This window comes from Amphiprion ocellaris, chromosome 20 (genome assembly GCF_022539595.1).
Source record: "Amphiprion ocellaris isolate individual 3 ecotype Okinawa chromosome 20, ASM2253959v1, whole genome shotgun sequence".
NCBI classification, from domain to species: Eukaryota; Metazoa; Chordata; class Actinopteri; family Pomacentridae; genus Amphiprion; species Amphiprion ocellaris.
Window position 1 is genome coordinate 21,851,134 of NC_072785.1, and position 25,743 is coordinate 21,876,876.

At 39.2% G+C, this 25,743-nt stretch overlaps 1 long non-coding RNA gene across 1 annotated transcript in view; it reads left to right on the top strand.

Moving 5' to 3' along the window:
* Positions 1-5,018: 5,018 nt before the first annotated feature.
* LOC129347723 (uncharacterized) overlaps positions 5,019-25,743 on the top strand; it is an 86,304-nt gene continuing 65,579 nt past the window's right edge. Inside the window, exon 1 of the long non-coding RNA XR_008599959.1 lies at positions 5,019-5,836. This is a non-coding gene — a long non-coding RNA (uncharacterized LOC129347723). The remainder of the gene's footprint in view (positions 5,837-25,743) is intronic.

A 25,743-nucleotide genomic window follows, 5' to 3' on the forward strand; every position in this document is an offset into this window, starting at 1 on the left:
TGGGGCACATTTAAGGATTATCTTGAGGGAAAGTAATGAAGCACTCCGTTAAAGTGGAGGGTCAAGTGTGTTGCTAAAATGGACTTTGTTAGCGGTTACTGCAATATTGTTCATCCAGCATCCCAGTCCACTTTATTTATTTATTTTTTGGGGAATTTTATTGTTCAGCATTCATTTGTTAAGGTCTATGAGAGCGACTATTAATGCACCATTATAATTGCATTGTCATGTCTCTACAAGTGTTCTTGTTAGCAGCCCTCTCACTGTGCTCTGCTGTACTGAATCTGCACAGAATCTTCCAGCTCACAATGAACGGTGGCATGAAGTTATTACGGCGTCAGAGGAAAGTTTTTTGAAAACTTTGACAAAGTGTAAAATGAATCATTAGCGACTCTCACGGGATTTTATCTGGAAATTTTTTGTACTGCCTGAGACACATGCAGGCAATTATTTTTGTCACATCGGTATCCAATTCAAATCTGCTCTATAGGTGTTTAGCATTTTGCTGCAGTGCATTGGGACCTGCCTGAAACAAAAGAACTAAATAATCCTCTGCTAAACACATCGTGTCACAATAAGAATTATATTGAAGACATAAATGTTTCCTTAATTGGGACACACTTTACTGATGTGGCCTATAAAATAACAATTGAAAATACCAGTTATGCAAAAGCCTGACATACCCCTCAATGTATCCCACTGTGCTGGGACTTTTCTTCAACTACAGTGAATCTCTCAAAGTACTCATATTATCACATCAGCTTTTAGAATTTCTAAAAATCTGGATATCAAATGAATGACATGGTCCATCCTATTTCTAATAATAGTTGCCATCTGTATTTTTAGATTGTTTCATCTAAAATCAAGGATTTCTGAATGTGTCAAACTCAGTTTCACTTCCTTCTCATGGTGAAAAACAGAAGTCTAAAGTTACCGTAAAACATTCATTAGTGAAGCATATTTTCAGATGTTGAATGGTGCACTTGTTTGCAGGTCAGTGTAAGCTCTTGTGCAATTTCCTATAGCGTGTGTTCGGACTGTGTGTGTGTGTGACTGTGAAGCTAATATTATGACAGACTGACACGGAGGCTGGAATTGGATTATTTAGCAGCAGGACTGATTAATTACTAGCCTCAATTAACACGGAGCCTCATTAGTGAGTGGGTTAGCTTTGTGCCTTCCTGTGTGTAATGTGGGCGAAGTTTTTATTACGCTCACCTCCTTCTCTGTGTCTCTGCTGATTTGTTCTGCTCTCTCTCTCTTCTAATGCAGCATTTTTGACCCTTTTTTTCCCTGCGGTGTCCAACCAACATCTGTTCATCAGCACTGTGTATATGCATGTGTGACTGATGTGTTTTTGTGCTGTGTGAGGGCATCACTGTGCGTGTTGTTTGTGTCCCTATTCTCCATTCTAATTAATGTGATGGTCTGTGAAATCGCTAATTGCTGCCTCTTTGACCCAGCTAAGGTTTTCGGGGGCTCTGTTTGTGTGTGTGTGTGTGTGTGTGTCCATGTGCATGAGTCAGAGTTGAATTATTTTAACATTTTGACAGCCTTGTATCTATTTAAACTGTGTCTGCATGAATTTATGGAACTTTTCATTCTGTGCATATCTGTTTTGAAATGAGAATCAAAGAAAAGTTGTTTTATTTTTTAAAAGTTAAGCTGTGGTGTGTTTTTTTTGTCAAGTGTTGACCTGATGGTTATGTTATGACAGCTTGTAACACTCCAGTAAGTGCATGTGCATTTAACATCAGAATGAAAGGTTATGGTAACTAAAATAATCACTTTTCATAGGAAGTATTTCAGTATGTGCAACATATTGGCCCCTTGAGGCACAGAGGGGCTGGAACGACAGAAGAGATCATGTTGGCCAAGAAAAGAAGCCTGGGGCTCACCGAAACTGAACAGCAAAAGACTGGAAGAAATGATGAAATCCCGTTTCTGCTGAGGCTCCAGATGGAGGGGTCAGAATTTGACATCAACAGCATGAATCCATGAACCAGACTGAATCTGAAACTCAGCAAAAACCTCCCAAATCCAGGCTTTGACTGTGAAATGTCTGTACAGTTCAAATCATGATTTAAAAATGTCTATCGTTATGTGACTTAAAATACAAAGAAAATAAATAGGAGCAGAAATGTGCAGATGATAGGCTGGTGGACCACATTGGTTCCATCCATGTCTTCCCTGCCTGCTCAGATCCTAAAAACATAGCAAAGGGTGGCAAAAAAATGCCAGAGCACCACACATTACCAGTCACAAACCCACACCATGTTGGCCTCAGCTATTACCAAATGATTTTATATCATCTGGAGGATGGAGTCCCAGGTATTAGAGGGTGTAGGCCCCCTCGTCCCGGTTAATGGAGCAGCTCGCCCGCTTCCTGATCTCGATGGCCTCCTTGATCCATCGTTTATGCTTGTTGGTCTCCGATGTTACAATCCTCCCCCTGTCCCAGTCCATGATATGATTATTTCTTTTGCAGTGATCCGTGATGGCTGATTTTTTGTTTTCTTGTTCGGCTTTTTCTTTTTCTTTTTGTGAGTCGTCCGATTGTTTCCTTTTCGCATTCTGTCTGGTGTTCTCTTCGTCTTGTGCTGAATGTTCTGCCTGTTTCTCCAATGTATGTTTTCTCGCAAGATGTGCACGGAATCTCGTATATGGAAGCGGGCGAGCTGCTCCATGAACCGGGAGGAAAGCGCCTACACCCTCTTGCATACCTGGGATTCCATCCTCCAGAGACCACCGGACGGCGGGGGGCGTGGCCTATCTGACAGATTCTGACAGATCTGTCAGACCGGTCACCTGATAAAAAAGCACACGTCAGCACACGTCAGATGACGCTCTGAAGAAGACTGCAGTTGCAGTCGAAACATGTCAGCTAAGGTAAAAACCATCTTTACTTTGATTTGTTGGTATAAAAAATAACGTTATCCTATGATAATTAACGACAAAATGAACATCATCCAAATATGGAAGGGTTCATTTGTGGTGACAAATCAAGTTACAGAATTGCCACATCTGCTCTTTGTCTCAGCTCTATGGCATGTTTTAGTGTGTTTACAGTGTTTATTGTTTTGGTTTTGCAGCCAGGAATTTTACTATTTCGATTTAGTCCAACCGCTCTCCTCAACCTTGTTTCCAGCCTCAGCAGGACCCTGTTTCAGTCACATGGAGTTAGAGACCAAGGAAGACCAAAATAGAGTCAATATAACATATAATATATTCATCCAAGGCTAATCTTGCTTCATGTCTGCTGTATAAATTAATACACACTTCAAAAAGCAAAAAAAAAGAAAAAGAAAAAAACAAGCTAAACAAGACAAAAAGCAGACTTTGTACTGATACAAACCACCGCAGCAGTCTTTTTCAGCCTAGTAGTTGTGTAACTTTCAGACAGCATTCCTGAAAGGTCATTGTAAAGTCTACCTGACAGCTATTAGCAGATCATCTCCTATTTTTACCAGGAAGTTGGGAATCAAACGTTGACATGCTCCATCCATAGACTGTGGTTGCTTGTAAATGATAGTCTGCTGCCAGGCTATTGATTATAGCCATTTACATGCAGTAAAGTCCAAGGACACTGGGACATTGCATTATGGACCCTGACAGACAATTTCTGTTTAAGTGTACATGCATGCCAACATGTCCTCTGCATTTATAGCAGTATTATATGCTAAAGCAGGGGTGCATAATGTGGTTTTTATTGTGTGTAAAGCTGCGAAAGTGAGCAAAATATTTGGAGGAGAGGATGGAAACAGTTCATTTGCACATCAAATGCAATTTACAGAGACTGAGAGCCATTGTGGGAAATTTAACTGCATGTGTAATATCCAGTGAGGGAGAACAGGTATTAATCAAAGCTGCTCCTAATCAGACATCTATTCAGAGACAGCAGCTCTAACAGAGAGAGAGAGAGAGAGACAGAGACAGAAAGAGAGAAAAGGATGTGTTGGCAGAGAATTTACAGACTAGGCTTTTAGATCATGTACATGATTTTTTAAACTTAAGAAAATCAACAGGAGTCCACATGATACACCATGTATACAGCAAGAAATTTTGATTTTAGATGCCCGATAAGAAACTGTCAATTACTTCAATGCCAGTACCCCCATAGATTTGTTAAGCTGTGATTATATTCTGTACACATGGACAACAGAGAAACCACGGATATGTACTTATTGCTATCATACTACTTTTCTAGATCGCTAGAGTCCACTTGGAACCGCCATTCAAAGTAGGTTGTATCTACACTACCATTCAAAAGTTTGGGGTCACCCACACAATTTCATGTTTTCCATGAAAACTCCCACTTTTATTCATGTGCTAACATAATTGCACAAGGGTTTTCTCACCATCAATTAGCCTTTCAACATGATTAGCTAACACAATGTAGCAGTAGAACACAAGAGTGATGGTTGCTAGAAGTAGGCTTTTGTACCCTTATGTAGATATTCCTTTAGAAATCAGTTGTTTCTGGCGCCCGGATAGCTCAATGGGCTAAGCGGTCAACCCATGTACAGGGGCTTTCCCGACCCCGCGGCCCGGGTTTGATTCCTGCCCGCGGCCCCTTGCTGCATGTCTTCACCCAACTCTTCTCCCTCCTTTCCTGTCTGTCTCTCGCTGCACCTATCAAATAAAGCCGAAAAAGGCAAAAAAAAATAAAAATAAAAATAAAAAATCAGTTGTTTCCTGCTAGAATAGTCATTTACCACATTAACAATGTCTAGACCAGGGGTAGCCAACACGTTGCCCGCAGAGACCATGTGAGTTGCCCACAACACATGTTCTAAAAATAACACTAGTCACCATGAAATTCCTTATAAAAAAAAATTATAGTTGCTGTTCTTTTTAGATCAAAAATACCTACATTAATGCAGATTTTAAATTACAATATTTATTATATATAGTTTTTAAAAAACAAAAATGTCTTCAGTGTAAATGAACTTTGACCATGTCCGAGTCAGAGTTCACTGCGCATGTCCAACCTTCACGTCATTCTGCTGAAGCGTCCAGACGCAGACACTTTGGGAAGCTGATGTGGTTTTTACCCCCAAAACTTGACAAGAGAAGTGAAAGAGAAAACACTATTTTCACGATGACTGGGAGGAAGAGTTCTTTTTCACGACAGTGAAAGATAAATTTGTGTGTCCTATATGCGGGGCGACTATTACGTCTGCAAAGCGGCACAATGTGGACAGACGCTACGTTAGCCGCTACAAAGCTTCCATGCTAACTAGCCACCTGGTAGCGCACATAGACTGTATGCGCACTACGGACACGAAAAGCCGGGACTTAAAGGCAGCTTTGACATCTACTACGCGGCGAAAAGTTTCTTCGTGGAGAAAAATGTACCATTAGAAAAGCTTGTTTCAGTTACGATGGACGGGGCTCCTCCATGACGGGTGGCATGCAGGCTTCATTGTACGATGCAGAGGTGATCCAGACTTCCTAACATTCCTACATTACCACTGCATCATTCACCAGCAGGACATATGTATGTACAAAAATGACTGGATTTGATCATGTGATGACTCCTGTCGTGAAGATCATAAATGGCTCCAAAGCCAAACAACCAGGACATTGAAGGTGCTGCTGGAGGAGCTGTCAGCTGAATATAGTGACCTGTTACTACACACAGAAACCCCATGGATCAGCAGGGGACCAGTTTTGCAGCGTTTTTTGTCACTTTTGGCCGAAATCAAAGAGTTCATGCAATCCAAAGGGGAGGACATCTCGCTGCTTGAGGACACTGAGTGGATTCTTGACCTGGCATTTTTAACGGACATCACTGGGAAACTGAACCATCTGAACTGTGAGCTGCAAGGTAAAGGTAAGACATGATAAGCTCTGCAATGCCAGGCTTCCCACTAACACACATTTACAGACAGAGAAAGAGGTAACATATGTTGTCATTTAAAACACCGTGCCATTACACAAAAATGTGAAAAATAATTTGTTGAAAACATGTAATGATTTGTTGTTATGTTCTGTTAAAAATGTTGCAGTACTGGTGAAAAATGCTGGTGATTAGTACTAATGTGATAGGATTCATTTCAAAATGTGAAAGAGTTGATTTTTTTTCTTACATACCTGCTAATTTGTACAAACATGGGACAGAGTTCATGAATTGTTCAAAAATCTTACAAAGGTGGTAGTTTGTACAAATGAAGCATGATTTGATGACAGTTAATGATTTCCTAAAAATGTTAGAAGTGACAATTTGCACAGAAATGTAACTGGTGTGATTTTGAACATAATGCTGCAAATATGCTGATTCATACAAAACTGCCAAGAAAGATGTTTACCAAAGTTTCAAAGATGGGATACCTCTGACTTTTAAATATTGAAACAGATTTCTTTATATATGTGTGTGTGCGTGTGTGTGCGCGTGTGTGTGTGTTTCGTACCGTCATTGTTGTGGAAATCGTTGTTAATAATTATTGTAAGGAATAATTAACACAAATGTGATCAGACAGTCTTTCTACATATTATTTTCATTATTATTATTATTGTTGTTTAAAGATGATGGCACAAGTTTGCTATTGAGGAAGTTTGTATCAAACAAGGTGCCCTTCGTACTACTCAGTACCCTTGAAGTTGCTCTCAGGTTCAAAAAGGTTGGTGACTCCTGGTCTAGACTGTATTTTTGATTAACTGAATGTTATCTTCATTCAAAAAAATGCTTTTCTTTCAAAAACAAGGTCCTTTCTAAGTGACCCCAAACTTTTGAACGGTAGTATATGTCTACGCATCTACACTACAGCTCTGCATGCGCACTAATACGTCATGTAGTCACCACACAGACATAGAGTTTGAGCGACGTATGGAGGGATCCAAGCTGATTTTCACAGATTTGGGGAGATTAAAAATGCACTCTATGTGGACCCTAGTAAACTGTAGTGAACCCTCGCACACTTGCAGATTTGAATAGCATAACACTAACCTTACTGAACAGACCTAATGGGCACAGGGGCCTAAGGCATCTGAAACATGTTACTGAAAGAGATGCAAAAAGACAATATGTGCAAAATGTAGACCTGAGACTAAGACATGCAAAATGAGGGCACAAGATGACCACAGAAAGATTAGAAAATAGCCAGAACAGATACAATAACAAAGACAAAAAGTTACACGATTGCCACGAAATTACACATACTGACTACAAACAGACAAAATGATGACAAGAATATTCAAAAAGATCAGAAAGAAACACAAAATGACCGCAAGGAGACACAAAACGAGATAAAAACAGAAAGAGGCTGCAATAATATGGCCACAATAAGATGCAAAATTAGTAGACATGAACTGAATTTGAAGTAATGCAAAGAGAGCACAAAAGGACAGACAAGTGTGTAACAATCCATACATGGTGCACTGTCCTAATTGTTCCTAAAGGTCACTGATATTTCATAACAACCTTTTTCTATTTTATTTCACATTATATATTGAGTCTGTTACACTGCTTCCTTCTAGTCAAAAACTAAAAGTCTTCTGCGTGCTGGTACGAGCTGAATGTTAAATTTTCTATATGGCTGCATGAAGGCTCAACTCCAGAATAAAAGCAGAAGGACAAATTCTGTGCCTAGTAGCAGATAACATTTCTTCTATCTTCCTGGTCTCTAAATGTTTATTGCAGTGCTCTAAATTGGTTATTACTGTATCTCTTATGCAGTTTGGGAGAATGTGATCTTTTTCTGCTGTTCTAAGAATATTGAAGCTCATAAATCTCTATGTTACACACAAACACTGGTTTCGTCACACATACACACACACACACACACACACACAATGACACTTTTAATTCACACAAACACATCAGAACATGCACACACACGCGCGCACACACACACACACACACACACTAGTAGTGTCAATAATACATAGAGGAAGGCATCAATCAAACTCATGGATTTGTGTAAAACCACTTCCTATGAGGCTTGAAATCAATCAAACACACACTCGCAGAATAACACTCACTCACACACACATCCTCATATCCAGACAACCACACCCACATGCACAACAACAATAATGGTGACAGCATTGTAAAGTGGTCCATCAACAGATTATTGTTCATCATACAGCAGCTAGAGGGATAATAGCTCTATCTACAGAATACAAAAAGAGAGGAAGAAAGAATGAACGCAGAGATAGAAAGGACATTGGACAAAATAGCGAAAGAGCAGGGTTGCATCAGCTGTGAATCATCCTGTATCCTGGAAAGAAATGTGCCATCATTTGGGTGTGAGAGAGAGCGACAGGAGGCAAAAGAGAGACGGCAGACTAAGATGATGAGAGACAGGCGGAGTGACAAAAAGAGACGGGGAGAGGGTGCAGTTGGAGATAAAAAGCAGACATAAGCTGTGATTTTTCTAAGTACCGTGTCCTTGTGCTTCCTGGATCTGTCTGCCTCTGAGCTGGATGTTGTGTTAGGTATCTGTGCGGCTTCATGTTTTTGAATTAAAGATACTATGTTCTGTATGTGACATCTTTAAAGATAAATGGATCTTCATATGTATTTCTTGTAGTTTCTTATAGTCTGCTAAGAAAGGGAAACAGTTATCCATTTTGTCCTTGGGCTAGTTTTTCAATCGAATCTGTCCTTTTGAAATATGTTACATACAGTTCTTTAAAGGAGCTGCATTAAAGATTAAATCATAAAATATAGCAGCTGTGTCCCTAATAAACCTCATCACCAGTGGTGTAAGATGCATTCAGATCCTTTAGTTAATTTACAATTCTGCTAATGCAGAAAGGCCGATTGAAACTGATCTGAGTGCATCGCACAAGATTGCACAGTGTCTGCCAGCTTTTGACACACAAACCTTACCAGCAGGCTAAAGCTAACAGCTGGTGCATTACCAAAATCTTCAGCTCTACCTTACACATTCTACTACAGTCTACCCTTACTTCATTTTTTTTTCTCGCAGTCCCAGAGCAAACATTCCAGGAAGACATAGATAACCTTGTGATCACAGGGTAGTGTCAAACTGAAGTGAATGTTCTGTACCAAAGGGCTAGTGGCTAATACTGTTTCACTGTTCTACCATTGTAAAAAAGAACAATATTTACTTCAGAAATGTAGTAAAACAGAAGTAGAAGGTGCAAGCTGTTTCGTGCAGCTCTCGTGCTTGCGGCTGCTGCAGCTGTCTTGCAGTTCCAGCAACTTGTTGAATTACCCCAGTTTAGCAATTACACCATTCCTTTGACTAATAACAACTTGGAGATCATTTTTTTTATTGTTGGCTGTCGGTCTCAGGGAGGCTACTTTTACAAGCTGCTCTTTTTTTCCCAATGTATTTCAGCTACAGCAATACTAGCATTTATTTTTGCTGTTTGTCATAAAGTGAAACAAAACATTAACTGATAAAGAAAAAAATAAAATGTTTTATTATATTCTAAAACAAAGCAATCTGGTTGTCATCGACTCCAGTCTTGAGTAATTAACTTTGCTAGCAAACAAATGGCACACTAGCAATCATTTCTGAACCTTTGCATCTGCCAGAGAAAGTAAAATGTAGTGATGTAATTTTTCATTGTTGTTAATCCACCAGCAACAGTTAACCTTCACCTGAGTCACTGCTTTTATCTCAGTATGTAGTGACATTACTCAGAACAATCCTGACTGCATGAAACAATGAGCTGTCAGACAATGACAAAAACATTCAAGTAAACATTGGAGGTTTCCCAAATTTAAAACCAAGATGGAGAAAACAAATTGTTATGCCGCGTTTACAACCTCCTAACTCTGACACTGTTTGACAGTTTGGAAAGTAATCATCCGCACTTCTCATATCTTTCATTAACTGAATATGAAGCACACACAGCGGCCAATTAGCTTAGCTTGAAGACCAGAAGCACGGGCTCTGTCTAAAATCACCTAAAATCCTCCTACTAGCATCCCCAGGGGCTGACTTAAACTTGGAAAGAACTGGTTTGTATGACTTGTTTTCCATCCTTGTCCATGTTTGTAGTTGTTCCAAATACTCCACAGGCAGTTTAAATACGGCTGCACGACTCACAGTTTCAGACAGACTTTATTGGAAGGCATTTGTGGTGTAGTGTTGCAGTCAATTGTTGAAATGAAAATGGAAAATAGTAGATGTGCAAAAATTTAAATGAAAGTGAGAGGAAATGGGAGTAAATGTAGGATTTGTTTTTTGTATGAATGAAGTGAGATCAACAAGAGGCAGGAACTTAGATCTGCACATTCTAGAGGAGGCAATAGTATCCAGTAATATCTAAGTCATTTTCAAGACATGAAATGATAATTGTCAGGAATAAAATTCCTAATTATTCTGTTTTGATACATGAAGATTATTTTTTTTGAAGATTTTAGGTGTTTGGGGGGCTTAGTCAATGACAGAATGGATTTCATGAGGCACTGCTTAATATTTATACTGCATTTCTAACCTTAATCTCTCAGTTTCTTCAGTTTATGCTCGTCCAACTATTCCTGCACTGGATCTAGCTACACATAAAGAGGACTCAAAAGCATATTTTCAACACTTCTCCTTTAAGTTTGTTAATAGAACATCTGGCCTTTATGATGACTCCAGCAGGATACAACATTGCCCTTGCAGTCAGAATTTTTCTTTTTTTTTTTTTTATAATGTATGAGTTACAGTAATGGCTTACAGTAAAGTCAAGCTAAAATGATACTCATAATGTGGCCAAAGGAAAACCTCAACAACAAGCTGTCTTTGTATTTCTGAGTACACATCTACAGCATGCCATCATCCCTCTGTCACCTTCAGTCTGCCTTCCTACTCGCTTCTCTCCTTGTACATCAGCCCCTCCCTAATTCTCTGTCCTTTCCTTCCCATGTTTTCTTAACTCTTCCTCTCCTCTTTTCACCTCCTTAGCCACCCTCTTCTATTTCTTTTACTTCTTGTCGGTCACACTCCCATCCCCTCTTCTCCTCCTCCTTGCTTTCCTCCCTCCTGTTCGCTTGTTCGCCAGCTCCCTGCCTCCATCTCTCTCTGCAATGCAGTATCTGTGTCTGCCATCAGCAGAATAGGCTGTGTGTGTGTGTGTGTGTGTGTGTGTGTGTGTGTGTGTGTGTGTGTGTGTGTGTGTGTGTGTGTGTGTGTGTGTGTGTGTGTGTGTGTGTTTGTGTGTAGGTGTGTGTGTGTGTGTGGACACTGCAGACCCTCCTAAGCAGCTGAACAGGAAGTGAGATGGATAGCATGTGTTCACCTCATTCTGCTCTTTTACTCTCCTTTCCATTCTCTTCCCTCATTTTTATCTACTTTTGTTTTATCCTCCAATTTGTTTTCCATCTGTTTATTTTTCCTCCTTTCTATTCTACCTTTATCTTATCTCACATGCCCTCTTATTTCTTTATCTTCTCTTAAATGTTCCATTTTTCTCCATTTACACCCTCTGATCCAGTTTCTCTGCTCATCATCTGCTCTGACCTGATTTTACTTTAAATTTCTTTTCTCCTTACTTCTTCTCTTGTCATCCACTTTTAGCCAAACTTTCTTATATTTGTACTATTTTTATTTATTTATTTTTTGCACTGAGCATGTCAGCGGATCACCATTTACAGAACAGACTGCTTCATCACAATCCTCACATGACCTGAACCCAGTACAGGACCACCCACAGCGCTGACCGAGTGAGAATATGCCTCCTTCCCGTTAGCTGACACACTCATCTGCCCTCCTGCTGATAGTGGACTTCAGGACACTGGTACCCTTCTCTTCCTCCCGCCTGGCTGACGTGCTGGGTCTAACTCGGCCTCTTTTGATCTACCGTTCCCCTGCAGTGATTAACCAGCCACCAAAAAGCTCCTAAATTCTCGCACCTCGCTGGGTTTTCTGCCCAAGAGTTCAGCTTATTTTTTCTTTGTTCGTACCCTCCAGACATTTTCATTTCCATCTGCTATAATGGCGCTAATAAATCAGATGCCCTGAAGTACTACACTGTCATAGTTGAAGTATTTTTGCATAAAATTTTCTTTAGTCTAAATCATGCACAGTGATAAGACAATCGTGACATTTGTAACCAGAAGAGCAAGGAGTCAATGGGAATAACAGTATGTCATGGTTACTTTTTAGTAATACAAATTTTTGTCCTTCTTTAGGTGCATTTCCACCCACACAGGATGCACCTGAAATATGTAACTTGAATGTCCACGAAAGTTTCCATTGGAGAAAAATTAACAAAAACATGAGATCTGTGTGGAGTGATAAGAAAACTGTAGCTTCCTTCAAAGTAAAATTTCTCTCTTTTTTTAACATTCCATTTCATTGTTACAGGTTTGATGCATGTTATTTTAGTTAAATCATCTTAAATTGGAATATTTGCACTACCAGCTGTGTATCCCAATGGACCTAGACTCAACCAACTCCTAATATTTGCATAATGCTAACTGATGGAAACTTATATCATTTTGCATTTTCTTTTGCTGATTTTTTAAATTTCTCAAAAAATCTCGTACATTTTCCATGTAGTTACATTTCAAACCCAACTAATCATACTGATATATGACTAGTGTTCAACACTTTCAGACAGGTGTGCTATCCTGGAGATGCACTGAGTCCTCAGATTACAATAGAATCTTTACTGAAAATGTATATGGTCTTCTTTTCTTTGAAAGGAATGTTCAAAAGAGTAAAAAAAGAAATGGCTCTATTGATTGTTGTGTTGTCAGGGTTATCTCTGCTTCAGAGCCTACCTGTTTTGGTAAAAGTAATATTTCATTAATTAGTGAGACTGAAAGACAATTGTAGAAAGTTGCTTTAAATTTAGTGAGGTGAACTACTACTATGACTTAAATGGGAGTAGCATTGTTGTGTGTCATTTCTGTTACATTAAACTGTATATAATTGCATTTGAGAGTACAGCTTTGTAACATCAGTGTTACTGACTCATTGTTTACTCTCCAAATCACAAATTGGACATGGCCAAGAGAAGACAAATATTTTTTTTGCAGAAGTTATTCAAATCTCACTCTGTCCTAGTGAGGGTGACTATTTAAAAAAAAAATAAAAAAACCTCCAAGTGCCTCTTAACCATTGAGCTCAAGGTTGCTGATTTTGACCTCAGTTGTGGAGACATTTGGGGATGTTTTTCAGATGGAAACATCAAAAAATTAGCCTCAGGCTTTAGTGGTTAACTCTAAAAATGATTTCTTAGCTGACCGCAAGACCATGTTGTAGCAGTGTACATGTTCACAAACAACAGAAATGCTTGCATCCACACTGAAGCACACATTTGTTTTTTGTTTGTTTTTTTCTCAAATTCTGTAAAATTGGAAAAAAATAATGTAAATGAATGGATATTTGATCTAATACTATTAATGTGAAATAAAAAAACAGAGAGGTGTGATTGAAATAAACATGTTTCAGGTTGTTCATCCATATGTGTGGACGACCCTAATTGGAGGCGTTTTCCACAATCGTCAGTGCCATGCCATGTCTCCCTACTGTCAGTGGTGAGAGTGTGTGTCTGTGGGCGTGTGTGCGTCTGTGTATGTATGTGTGTGTGTGTATGTATGTGTGTGTGGACGTGTGTACGTGTGCGTGCTTCTGCAGTTGTGTGCATATATGTATATATGGAGGGAGGGAGGGACGGGTTTTCTTGTTTTTAATGTTTTTAATGTTGTAAAGCACTTTGTGTTGCATTTTTAACTGTATGAAAAGTGCTCTATAAATAAAGTTTGATTGATTGATTGATTGATTGATTGATGTGCTGTTCTGTTGAATACAGTATTTCTTGGAAGGAATTTCAAATCTGAAGAAATATGGATGTAAACTGCAACTTAACTACATGGCAGAGGGATACATGGCAAGGTGGCAATTCTTTTTTGTTTGCCCCACGTATTCATTTGAGGAATGTTACAGTCTCACTGCTTTGTTTATGTCTGCCGCTACTTTCTCATCTCTCCAGTCGAGCAGAATCTTCTGTAGACGTTGAAATCACATCATGTGTATAATGGTTTGTTTCCTCCCTCCCTGTTGTCTGTCTCTGTTGTGCTTTGTGGCATTTGCTGCTATTGGTATACCCACTGTTCCAAGCAAAAACACAACTATATTTTGCAATATGTTTTCTGCAAATTGAATATGCACTTATATAAACAAGTGGATAGAAACCTGCTTCCTGGCATTCTGACATCCAGCTGGCTCAGACATCACATCTGAGTCACCATTCAAACTGTCAGAGAAATTGTTGCTATTGAATGATTTTGCAAAACCGGAGATTACATTCACCGATGTTTAGGAAGGTTCTATGGTGACAATTTTTAATCAATAAGCTTTTTTATTGTGGTAAATTTCAGTATGGTTAAGGAAGAAGTGAAGCTATGCAGTTAAAACATACGGTAAAGACAAGAGAGAGTTGTGATCATGGTTTAAAGGATGAAAAAAATGAAGTACCAAACATCCACTATGTCCAGCCTCAAGCATGTTAATGATGTTTTGACTCTGTATATCATTCAGTATGTCCTCAGAAAAGGCCCAGCTCCTCCCTGCAGGAGAATGGATGACTAATAATCATAATAATTACCCTTCGGCATGGTCACTGCAGAGGTCTACGCATTATTACACAACTTATTTCGTGCTGTTACTATAAAGGTAAAAATCCAGCAAAGTGTCTTCACTTAAATTGTTTTGCATCTCGACAATGATTTTGTGCATTTTTAATAATAAGCCTATTTAAATGATCAGTAAACAAGTGTAAGTCTTACACTCCATCTCTCCACCACTGAAACTAATCTGGTGTCCCCATTATGTGCTCATTATTTTCAAATCCTGCTGTTTTTTGGCCCGCCAGTTAATGCATGCAGGTGTAGACCCAACCATCAGAAACCTGCAGCTGATGACTCCCTCCCTCCAATTCACTCAAAACACACATGCACATATGCATACAGAGGATTTTTAATGACCTGTTAGACAGCGTAGCTAAGCACTGTGGGTGTTACCCACTGATACACAAATGATAATGATACAGAGGCCTGATGTGTGTGGCTGGGTCAGGTATAGGACACTGTGGAAATAGGTTTTGCCTCCCATTTTAAAAATAGAAACTGCTTTGCTTCTAATTCCCTAACATGGCAAAGCAGCCTGTTTCCATAAAATGAAATGACCTACCACCTGCTCACATTTTGGAAATGACAGGGACGGTTAAGAGCCTTGCCTTGCTGGAATCAAGTGTAAAGTTGAAGTAAATTGGTTGGGTATTAGAGTGCAAGTCCATGTAATAACTTGCTGTACGGATTTTAAGACATGCCGTAAAGCTCACAGCCAGCCAGTGAAGTGATGCTCCCTCACCTTCTGATCCCAGTTTGAATGTTCTGGAAAGGTTTGCAGATTACTGTGGCTAATGTTAATGCAGCTTATACTTAAAATGGATCTTATAATCAAGAGTGGAAGAAAATTTCTCTTACTGTGCTGCTACACTGTGAGTCAAACTCCAGAAATGCTACATAATACATAATATAGAAGCCTCCTCCCTGCCACATAAATGACCTTGTTTTTGGTTGACCCTTTTAGTTCAGACTGAAATATCTTCTATCGATGGAGTGCCATAAAATTTGTAATGGTTCCCCGTCAATGAGACCAACTGACATTGGCAATCCAATAGCTCTTTTCCTATTGCCACTGCCATTGAACAGATTATCATTGAACTTGCTACAAATGAATCATAATAACAACAAAACTTTAATTTGTTAATTAATTTGTAGGAGGCACAATGGGGCAATGGTTAGCACTTTTACCTCACAGCAAGAAAGTGCTGGGTTCAAACCTAGTTACTGGCTATGGCCTTTCTGTGTGGACTTTCCCACATGTGCCTGTGGGTTTTCTCCAGCTGCTCCTGGTTCCTCCCACAGTCCAGACACATACATGGCAGGTTAATTGAACACTCACACATAGTCTGTCAGGTTGACTCCTGGTCAGTTGTCTCTCTGTGTTAGCCCTGTGATGAACTGGCGATCTGCATCACTGGAATAGAATGGCTTGTGATGAGCTCCCGTTGATAGCAGTCTGAGGAGGTACAAACCAGGAACATTAATATAAGTATCTGTGGTGATTATAAAACAAAATATAGAAATTAAAGGATCTACTGCTAAGGATGTGGTGCTAAATACCAAAGGTCTTGCTAAATTCATGCTTTAACAAGTTGATTTTGGTTTGATGACTCTCGAACCAAGAGCGTATTTTGCATGTGTGGTCATAATGGTTGAGCTAATAGGTGACAACAGTGCATCTACAAGACCCCTAATGGTGTCTGAGGTGTATGGCAACTGATTATACTTTTTCAACCACTACAGCACCCTGTTGCTGATTCTTAGTTTTTGGTTCATTGGTATACATACTCAAAATCTGCTTAGGATTTTCATGTAGTATAGTTTTATGATGTATAGTGATATAGTCAAAGTTACTTTGTTAAACTTGTAGACTCACAGAAAGTGTCTCTCAACCAATGGAGTAGAACTCCTCATGACTAGTAAACTGGCCTTTACGTTTCAGATTGGTAGTTTGATGATGTGTACGATTTAGTGTTATCTGTTAAATTTGGAACCGTGGAGTTCTGCGTGGCAGTGATGCACTGTTACCGTGTACGCTCAAGACAGACATCAGGAATTGCTGAACAGCTGAATTCAGACCAGTCAGTAGATCAGTCAGTCAAATGGTGCTCTCTCACTTCATGCTGGCTAACTCTTTGTGTTATTGTCTTGCTAAGCTGCACAACTGTGGTGCCTCATCTGTATGTGACAGTATCAGCCTCAGACTCACTCAGCAAATGTAGTTAATTTACATTTCCCCAACAACAATAATTTCTCATTATGTTTTAAGTAATGCTTGTTCATGTGCTGCCACAGTCTCATAACCTGATTGGGCAGCAAAACAGATTTTCAAGCAGATGTGAAATTAACTGCTATAGCGTGACACTGAGATACAGCTAACCCATTGCAGCACGAGAAAACATTAGTGTTGGCTTTATTCCCCTTGACGATACATTGGGTGACTAATGTGGTTATTCTGATTGTTCCAGGACTGTCGTAACTTGAGCTCCAGCAGCAGCTGATGTTGAATGCATATCTGTGAGCTGTGGGACTGCAGAGCATCAAACTTCTTTGTGTATTTGGATCTCATCCTGCCATGGTTGAGGCTCCCTCTCTGCACGTCAAGCCAGTGCTGAACATTTTGCTGGAAATGTCACCCAGGGAGACCTCAAATAAAAAAAAATAACAAAAAAAACCTCGAAACAACACAAAGAATAAAGTAGTCTGTGCTACGAGGTTCTCATTTTGATAGCCTGCACTGTCTGACTGTGCTGCAAAGTAAATGCAAGATTTATCTGTGTATTGCTTCTTTGAGCTTTTTAGTTGTTCACTGTTATAGACAGGACTAATGGTTGATAAATAGAGACAAGCCCACAATATGTTTTAGGAGAGATGCGATCAACAAAGAATAAATGTTCTGGCTGTCAGACGGCTTCATGACTATTTGTTCTCACTTAACTGAGCTGTCTTCGAAGCTCCTGTCCGTCGATCATTCGCCATCAGTCTTCTGTCTCCCATTCTTTTTTCAAATCATTCTATCGATCTGGAGATCCATCTCTACTGACTCCATTCATCAGTCACTGCAACTTTCCCTCAATCTTCCTCTATCAACGTCTATCCACTGTACCTTCTCCTCATGTCAGTCAAGGCCTATAGGATGACCAGAGTGGCAGCTAGACAGACAGGTAAGGACTCCAATTCACCTATCATTCAATCTCTGTCCAAATTCGCACTCTGTGGACTGACTGTGAAAGAAGAGAGCATTTAGTGACCAACCAGCCAAAGTGTCCAAAACGTCTAAAATCAAAGGACTGTCACTCAGTCCATAGTGTCATTCATCTGTCTGGGTATCAGGATGATGCTGCCTGGTGGACAGAATGGAAGGAAATGTAGAATTGGTCTCATAGTATTTTTGGAGTTATAGATACCACAAAATTATCTGCAAATGCAATTATGCGAGGGGCATCTGGGCGTTAGCCCTCCCCAACAGAGGTTGGTCCAGATGCCTCCCTTTCTTAATGAGATGCAAAAATCCGTTTTAAAAGACCATGCCTGAAAGCACCATTTTGAGTTCCCCTTTTGAAGAGTCCTCCTTTACCATCAGAGTCCTCCAATTTGAGAACAATCCTTTACCATCGAGTTCTTCTGACTCTGAGGCTCCACTTTGTCCACAGCTGTTTCGACCCGCTTCCACAGGTCGACTGGACCATCCAATGAGGCAGCAGCATCATCATCATCGTCATATCTCGGCATGCAAGTACCTTTCAGTCACTGGAACTTGGTGCAACTTTCCCAACTTATCTATTCAAAGATAAAATTTATGGGCTAACGGATTAGCCTACTACCAAATTGACGGCTGCTTTCAGGTGTGGTCTCTGTAGACTGTAGACTACTAGACTGTAATAATTCTGCATAACGACCTGAACTCCATTTGAATAGATATTTATCCTACATTTTATACATTGGTGGAGAAACGTTATTAATAATCTTACAGTTATAATTGGTCGAGAAACTATTTAACCCTTACAAGCATAAATTAAGAAATCCTATAATGGCAACTTTTCCAATGGAAATGCATTGTTTCATCAAATGTTAATATGAGCTGTATTTTAAATTTTTTATTTATTTTTTTTTTCTGCTCCTCCAGGGATGGCAATCTGTCAGACTGATTTAGACAGCCTGAAGCAATTTTCTTCAATGGGTTGCCACAAGATTTTATACAGATGTTCATAGTCCCCAGAGGTTGAATCCTACAACTGTCGAGAAACCCCTGACTTTTCCTGTAGTGCCACCAACAGATAAGATTTTTCACTATTCCAGTGAAATACATCTATTCCTTGGAATAGCACTGAATTCAAAGTTCCTCCACAACATATTTTAATGTATTTCATGATAAGCTTGTGTTTTTGAATGGATTTGAAATGGATAATTACGTCTCCCACATGAATCGGTTGTAATAAAAACTATTTTCATCTAAGACCATCGTCACGCCAACCATTTGTTTAGTACACTGGTTTGTAAATAGCTTTGTATTTACAGTCAGTAGGCTAATGTGAGCATGTTAACATGCTAAGCTAAGACAGTGACCATGGTAAACATTATACCTGCTGAACATTACCATGTTAGCTTTCTTGTTGTAATTTATGCTGCTTTTTGACCCTTTTACAGTACAAGCCAGAGCAGGCAAATACCCAATGTTTGTTAACACCAAGCACAATTTTATTCATTGTTGTCCAATATCAGAATTGAGAGGGTTACTTGAAAATTGTACACTGATACAATTACTAATTAACTTTTCATATGTTTGAAGTGATTAGCTTAATCCACAGATTATAATATTGAAGTAGCACAACATGATACTTTCCCTTACTTCTGGATTGTTGCAATATCAATTATGCAGAAAAAGAAAACAGATTTTTTTTTTTAAAAGCAAGGGGAGTTGAGATATTAAGATATGCTGAAAAGTACAATTGTCCCCCTGCTCTTTCCCTTCATTATATTTCCGTGAATCTCTGTGAGGCCTAGGTGTATTACTTTTCCACTGTTTTCCCTGAAATTGTCTCCTGCAAACAAGGAAAGTAGAGAAATGTGACAAAACATTATGAGCCACAATTACAGTCACACAGACAAGCACTTGACTGTCACAACACCTCACAATACCCTTTTACTTTTGTTACGCTTCTTCTTAAAGGAAAGCCTTTTCGTCAGATTAGGCTGCACAGTGTGTCAAGAGAGAGCCGGTGAAAATAGGCGCAATCAATTTCAGTTACAGTGGGTGAACTGATGGATTTTGTCTAGCTCGGTGGGACCAATATGGCTGCAGCAGCAAAGTCCTATGTTAGTGAAGTCAGACCACAGCAGACACTTACAGTAATTGGATATACTGTAGTTTGTGTCATTGTGCGTGGGTGGGAGAAGAGATAGAAATGCAAATTTTGAAGCCATTAATTTGAAGACATAGAACACCTTCTTTTGTCTTGTTTCTGTAATATAATCAAAAGCCACATTACACTCATTACCCCTCTTGTGCCACAATATCAGTTGTGCTGTACTATACGAATGATTAGAGACAATAAATACTGTCCATGCATGACATGTGCATACACATAAAACATATGGCAACTTTTCATCTTGCCAATGTCTATGAGAAAGAAATGGATATATGGAGGCCCTTCCTAATGTTTCTGATGTTAATCAGTCACTCGCACTCTACAGCAAAGTATCTTCCCACAAAACTTCTTTAATAATCATCATCATGATCCATGAGGGCCCACCGCAGAAATATATCACTATATGTTTGGCCCCTGTTATTCCGATGGCATAGGTAGCTGCTTCCTTATATTTTGAGACTACTAGACCATGTACCACTGATATAGTAGTATCAATAGTACATGGCTTCTATGGCTCTGTAGTGCATGAAAATAAGATGAAAGACATAAAAATAGAATAATCAATAATAATACATGGGTTAGATATACGGTAGATGTAAGGCCCCAGAGTTATGTAATAATGCAAGACCCAGTCAATATTGTACTTTTTATTTACCTTTATTGAACAAGGAAGTCTCATTGAAATTACAAATCTCCTTTGCAAGGGAGACCTGGGCATGTTAGCAGCCATACAAAATTTAAAAGCTATTTAAAACAGATACATGATACACAAATAAATAATCAGCTATAAGACAATAAAACAAATTGACAGCTGTTCAAGGACAGGGACTTCTCAAGAAAAAAACATTGGCATTCCTCCTTTACTATATTCTTTATGACACCCTCAAACTCATTTTTGGATATGAATGTTTCTAGTTTAAGAGTTTTTTTGAAGATTATTCCACGACCATACTGCACGATAGGAGAACGCTGTTTTGCCAGAGTCTGTTAGAATGCAAGGAATATTCAAAAGCAATGACTTGGAGGTGCACAGATGGTAACTACTAGAGTTTAAAGTGAGCAGAGCTTTTTAGATGAACATATACCACTGTTGTTGTCTACGAATGCTGAGCGATGCCCAGCCAACCAAATCATACATACAGTGGTGAGTGAGATATTATGCATTTGAATGAAGCACAGTGAAGCATGATACACTGAATTAAGTCGCTATAAGGTGGAGGAGGCTGCATGGCTGTACAGTATATCACCATAATCAATCACAGATAGAAAAGTGATAGTAAAGAGCTCTCTAACCAGTTCATAACTAGTCAGATTATAAAAAAGCAACTGATATGCAGTGAACCAGGGACTTGTGGATCCTTTGGGCCTGTGTGGCAATTGTCAACTTTTTCCTTTTTGTTTTTCAGCCTCCCATAACACTGCAGATTAATCCTGTTACCCTTTGAGGAGTCAACATTTACAGTATGTCTTGAACCACTGGCATCAACAATCTTTCATTTTTGAAAGAATGAAGCTCTACATTTAACTGCATCAGAGTTGACAGAAGGTGGTTGGGGTTGATGGTGGGTGCGCAAAATGTTTAACTCTCATATCAGAGACCTCTATTTAGATCTGTCATTAGGTTTAGAGAACAAAAGCACTGAGTTACGAAAGGATCGGGTTAAAGATTGTGATATTAGTTAAATATTTAAGTCAAGGGCAACTTTACTGCCAAACTAGTACTTTTACTATTTTACCTACACTTGAGTAAAGATGCTTTTATAATTTCACTTATAATGCAGTATTTATAGATTAAAGTGCCGATAATATTGGCTGGTTAAGAATCTGAATATGTCTTCCTCCACGGACTGTTAAGATATTAATTTTGAGATCTTTATTATGAGAATTGTAAGTGAAGTATTAAAAAAGAACATGACATAGATTCCTACTCTGCATTCACAAGAAAAGGTACCAGTACTGTTGTTCTACTGGAAGTACAGAAAAGAGAAGAAATTCCCTTTCTGTACTATGACCTTGACAGTTTCAGGGACAGTATGTGAACTGCACTGTGTCCATGTTGAATTAAACACAGCAGAGCTGGTCCTTGGTCAAACCACAGATCCAGACTGCAAAGGACAAGGGATTAAAAAAAATGAGAAAGAAGATTTAAATCCAGGCTCAATCATTGTTTACCACGGGATTTTAGTCTGTTGGGGATTCACTGTCAAACATCAGGGAGACACTTTCCAGCAGATTCATGCAGCACTTCTTCTTCAAATCACTGTCACAAAGACATTGGTGCAAAAGCACACCCAAACTGAGAGAGTGAGAGAGAGTGAGAGCAGCACAGGAGCTGGTTTAGAGGAAAGAATGGGTTATACATATGCTAAGCAGACACGACCAGCTTGTCATCAGTTAAAGTTCAAAGCAGTTAATCATCTCCTGCTCCTCTTATTCTTCCCTGCTATCTCTTTTCCTCTGGCTTCCTTTCTGAAGGTTATTGAAAGGAGACCTCGGAGAACAGACACTATGTAGAACCTATTTCAGTGTAATATCTTAGACAAAGTTGAATGAGATGGTTAGTTATCTATTTGCTTTCATTTGATATTATAGCACTCAGAGGCCGACATTAATTGCCCCCAAAGAAGGCTTGATTAAATTACCTTTCGGATTTAAAGTTCACTTCTTTGAGTGTCATTCTCAGTGAATGTGAGAATACTGTCATTTCCAAGTACAGAGAATCCTCTGACTTTGGCAGTACAAAGACGTTGTATCTTTGGTCCATTGATGCAGCGATGTTGGCCCAATCATTGGTGTCATTAATGTTCTGAGCAGATTAATAATTAACATTTTAGTTTGAAAATGTTTTACATATAGATTGCCATATTTTACCCAATGAATATGTACATTTTAAAAGCATTGTATTTAATGGCTGCACCTGTCTGTGGACAGTTTTGATAAGAACAGACAAAATCATATTTTAATTCCACTATAGAAGAATTTTGATGTTCTCTGCAATTAACTGAAAAAAGTATGGGCCTATATTGATATTGGGAATTGGACAAAATGATTCAAGAGATGCCTTAAAGTTGCAGTTACCTTTAGCTCAGAGTTACTAGTTTCAAATGAAAGTCTTGCACAATCCAGAAAGTAATTAGAGAGAGAGAGAAAGATTTCCATGGCATGACTGAGATGTATACAATGCAATGCTAAATATGTCTTGATGTAAATGATGTAAACAAAAAAAAAAAAAAAAAAAAAAAAAAAAAAATCCCCATTAAAATGACCGGATACACTCCCGTGTAATCTATGTTGAAGTAGTAAGAGCGTATCATGTTTGTTTAGGTTTTTTTCAACATTTATAAGGTCGCAGCTGAAGATGGAAATTGTTAAATTAGCTCCACTTATTTTCTACTTAATCAATTTGTCAGTGTCCAAACAGAAAACTCAATGGAGAATCTCAAACTGCTAAAACTTCATCAATTTAATATTTATGATCCTGTCCGTGATGTATATGCATGGTTGTCATGTTTTGGTCCAACAGCTGAATTGACCAAGTGTGGCACACAATCACCTTTAGACCTTTCCCACCTGTCATGAATATTTACAGAAATATGAGTCTACAGGGGAAACCGGTTGGACTGCATGGAGGGTCACGCACAGAGCAGAAAAATTCACAGCGCTGAGCTGTTTATTCAGACTTGGGCTACTTAATGTGTACACTGGGAGGTTTTGCTTTGGCACACAAGTCTTTTCAGAACCCTTGCATCTTTCTTCATTCCACAAGTGTGGTGAAAAATTCAGACATGGACTTTTCACCTTGTCAAGCAAAAATATTCCTTATAAAGCTGCAGTAATCTTTTTTTTTTATGTTGCCATAGCACGAACTCTTTATGTGTAATGTGAAAGAAGTAATATCTCGTGACAAACTCAGTGAAACTTGAACTCACTGAACAAACAGTGACTTTAGTAAGCTTGGACAGACTGGGGTTTCTTTGTGGCTCTGACTGTAGCAACTGGGAGAGGTTTTTCAGATTTGTTCCTGCACTATTGCTGCACTTTCTTTCAATCCATTCTAACATGTTTCTGTTTTTCTTTTTATATATTTATCTTTGAACTGTCAAGTTTTGGTGGGACTGTTCCCAGTGCACCCCCAGATTTCTGTTCCTGGCTGACAGCAGTGGAACCTGACATGCTCCACTGCTGTAGCCCATCCTCCTCAGGTCTATATACAAAAAAAAAAAAAAAACTCACAGCAGTTATAAAGAATGGTTATCAGAGTTAGCATATCCTTTTTGTCAGCCCCAACCAGCCTGGCCAATCACCTCTGACCTGTTCCATCAGTGAGGCATTTCTGTCTGCTGGATTGCAGCTCATTGCGTGAATTTTGTTTTTCTGTCTAGAGGCTGTTCGGGGGAAAATCCCAGGAGATCAGCAGTTTTAGAAATACTGAAGCCAGTCCGTCTGACACCCACAGTCCGGCTGCTGTCAATGTCACTGAGATGTTGGGTGACCTGATTGCCGAGTGCTAAGGGTGCATACTAAATGGGCACATACTCCCTGAGCAGTGGATCCCCAGTTTTAATCCCAGCCGGGGATCATTTGCTATGTGTCACTTTCCTGCTCTCTCTTCCCTGTCCTTCTCTGCTGTTACATTCAAAATAAAGGTAAAATGTTGAAAATACTTTTCTTAAAAATAACTCACTGAGATCACATTTTGATTAACTGAAGTGCCTAACTTGTATCTACATTGCACTGCAAACACATCATTGACAGGACTATTGCATGAAAATGAGGTGTAGATGTTCCTGATAAAGTGCTCAGTGAATGTATAGCCATACAACACAATCATGGCGAACATCGTACAGATAAACACTTACATAATTAAACATCCAGCAACATGGAGCAACATAAGTGCTCATTTGAAGTCGGCTTTATGACCAGTCAGTGAATTGAAGCACAATACTCTCTGCTTTTTATCTCTGGCTGCTAAATGCTCACTTATGCTCGCCTGCCAGTTGCTCTCCATCATCTCTACATATGATACTTTTATCATACAGAGAAGGTCATCAGCCGGTGGACCACACATGATTTACCATAAATGGATAGAGACCAAAAAAAGAAAATAGCGGACAGTTTGTTCCTTTAGTTGGTCAGTCTTCTTCTCTTTTGGCTACAGACCTCATGCAGTTACATTCTGTGAAGCTGGAAGAGAAACGAGATGAAGATTATCATTTACATCCGCCACCGGACCCCATGCAGTCAGTTTGAAGACAGAGGCGAAAGAGGGGGTGAGAGAGTGGAGATTTACAGGTGGTATATGAATGAATATTTCTAGCTCTGGACACTTATTCATGGACATCTAGAATAAATCAGGGCAGCTTGATATGCTAGAAACCAAGAGGAATAATGTATGATTTGGCTGAGCGGAATATCCCCCAAGTAAGGCTGTTTCTGGCTCTCACCTTCTGTCTCTGATGTTTATTTAAACATGGTTCTTGGGCATATCGAGCCATACAACATCTTAAGGTCGAATTCAGTCACTCTCTCTCCAGCTCACTTTGTCTCTCCCTTTCACCCTCTCCTACATAATTTAAATCTGGTTGGCTAGTTGAGCAGGAACGAGCGCGTGATTGAAAGGGTCACCTGCTCAAATCTGTGGTGTCAAAAAAGGAAATCTGTGTTTCCCATGTGATGGTGTCAGAGGTTAACAGTTATTGGCAAGAGCTGCGTACCACTTGGGAAGTTACCAGTGATGAAAGAAGAATATCAATGTGCTATGATGTCCAAACTGAAAATGAAGCCAACAGATAGGGAGGGATTGGTTGTTTTTATCCACATCTACTATACTGT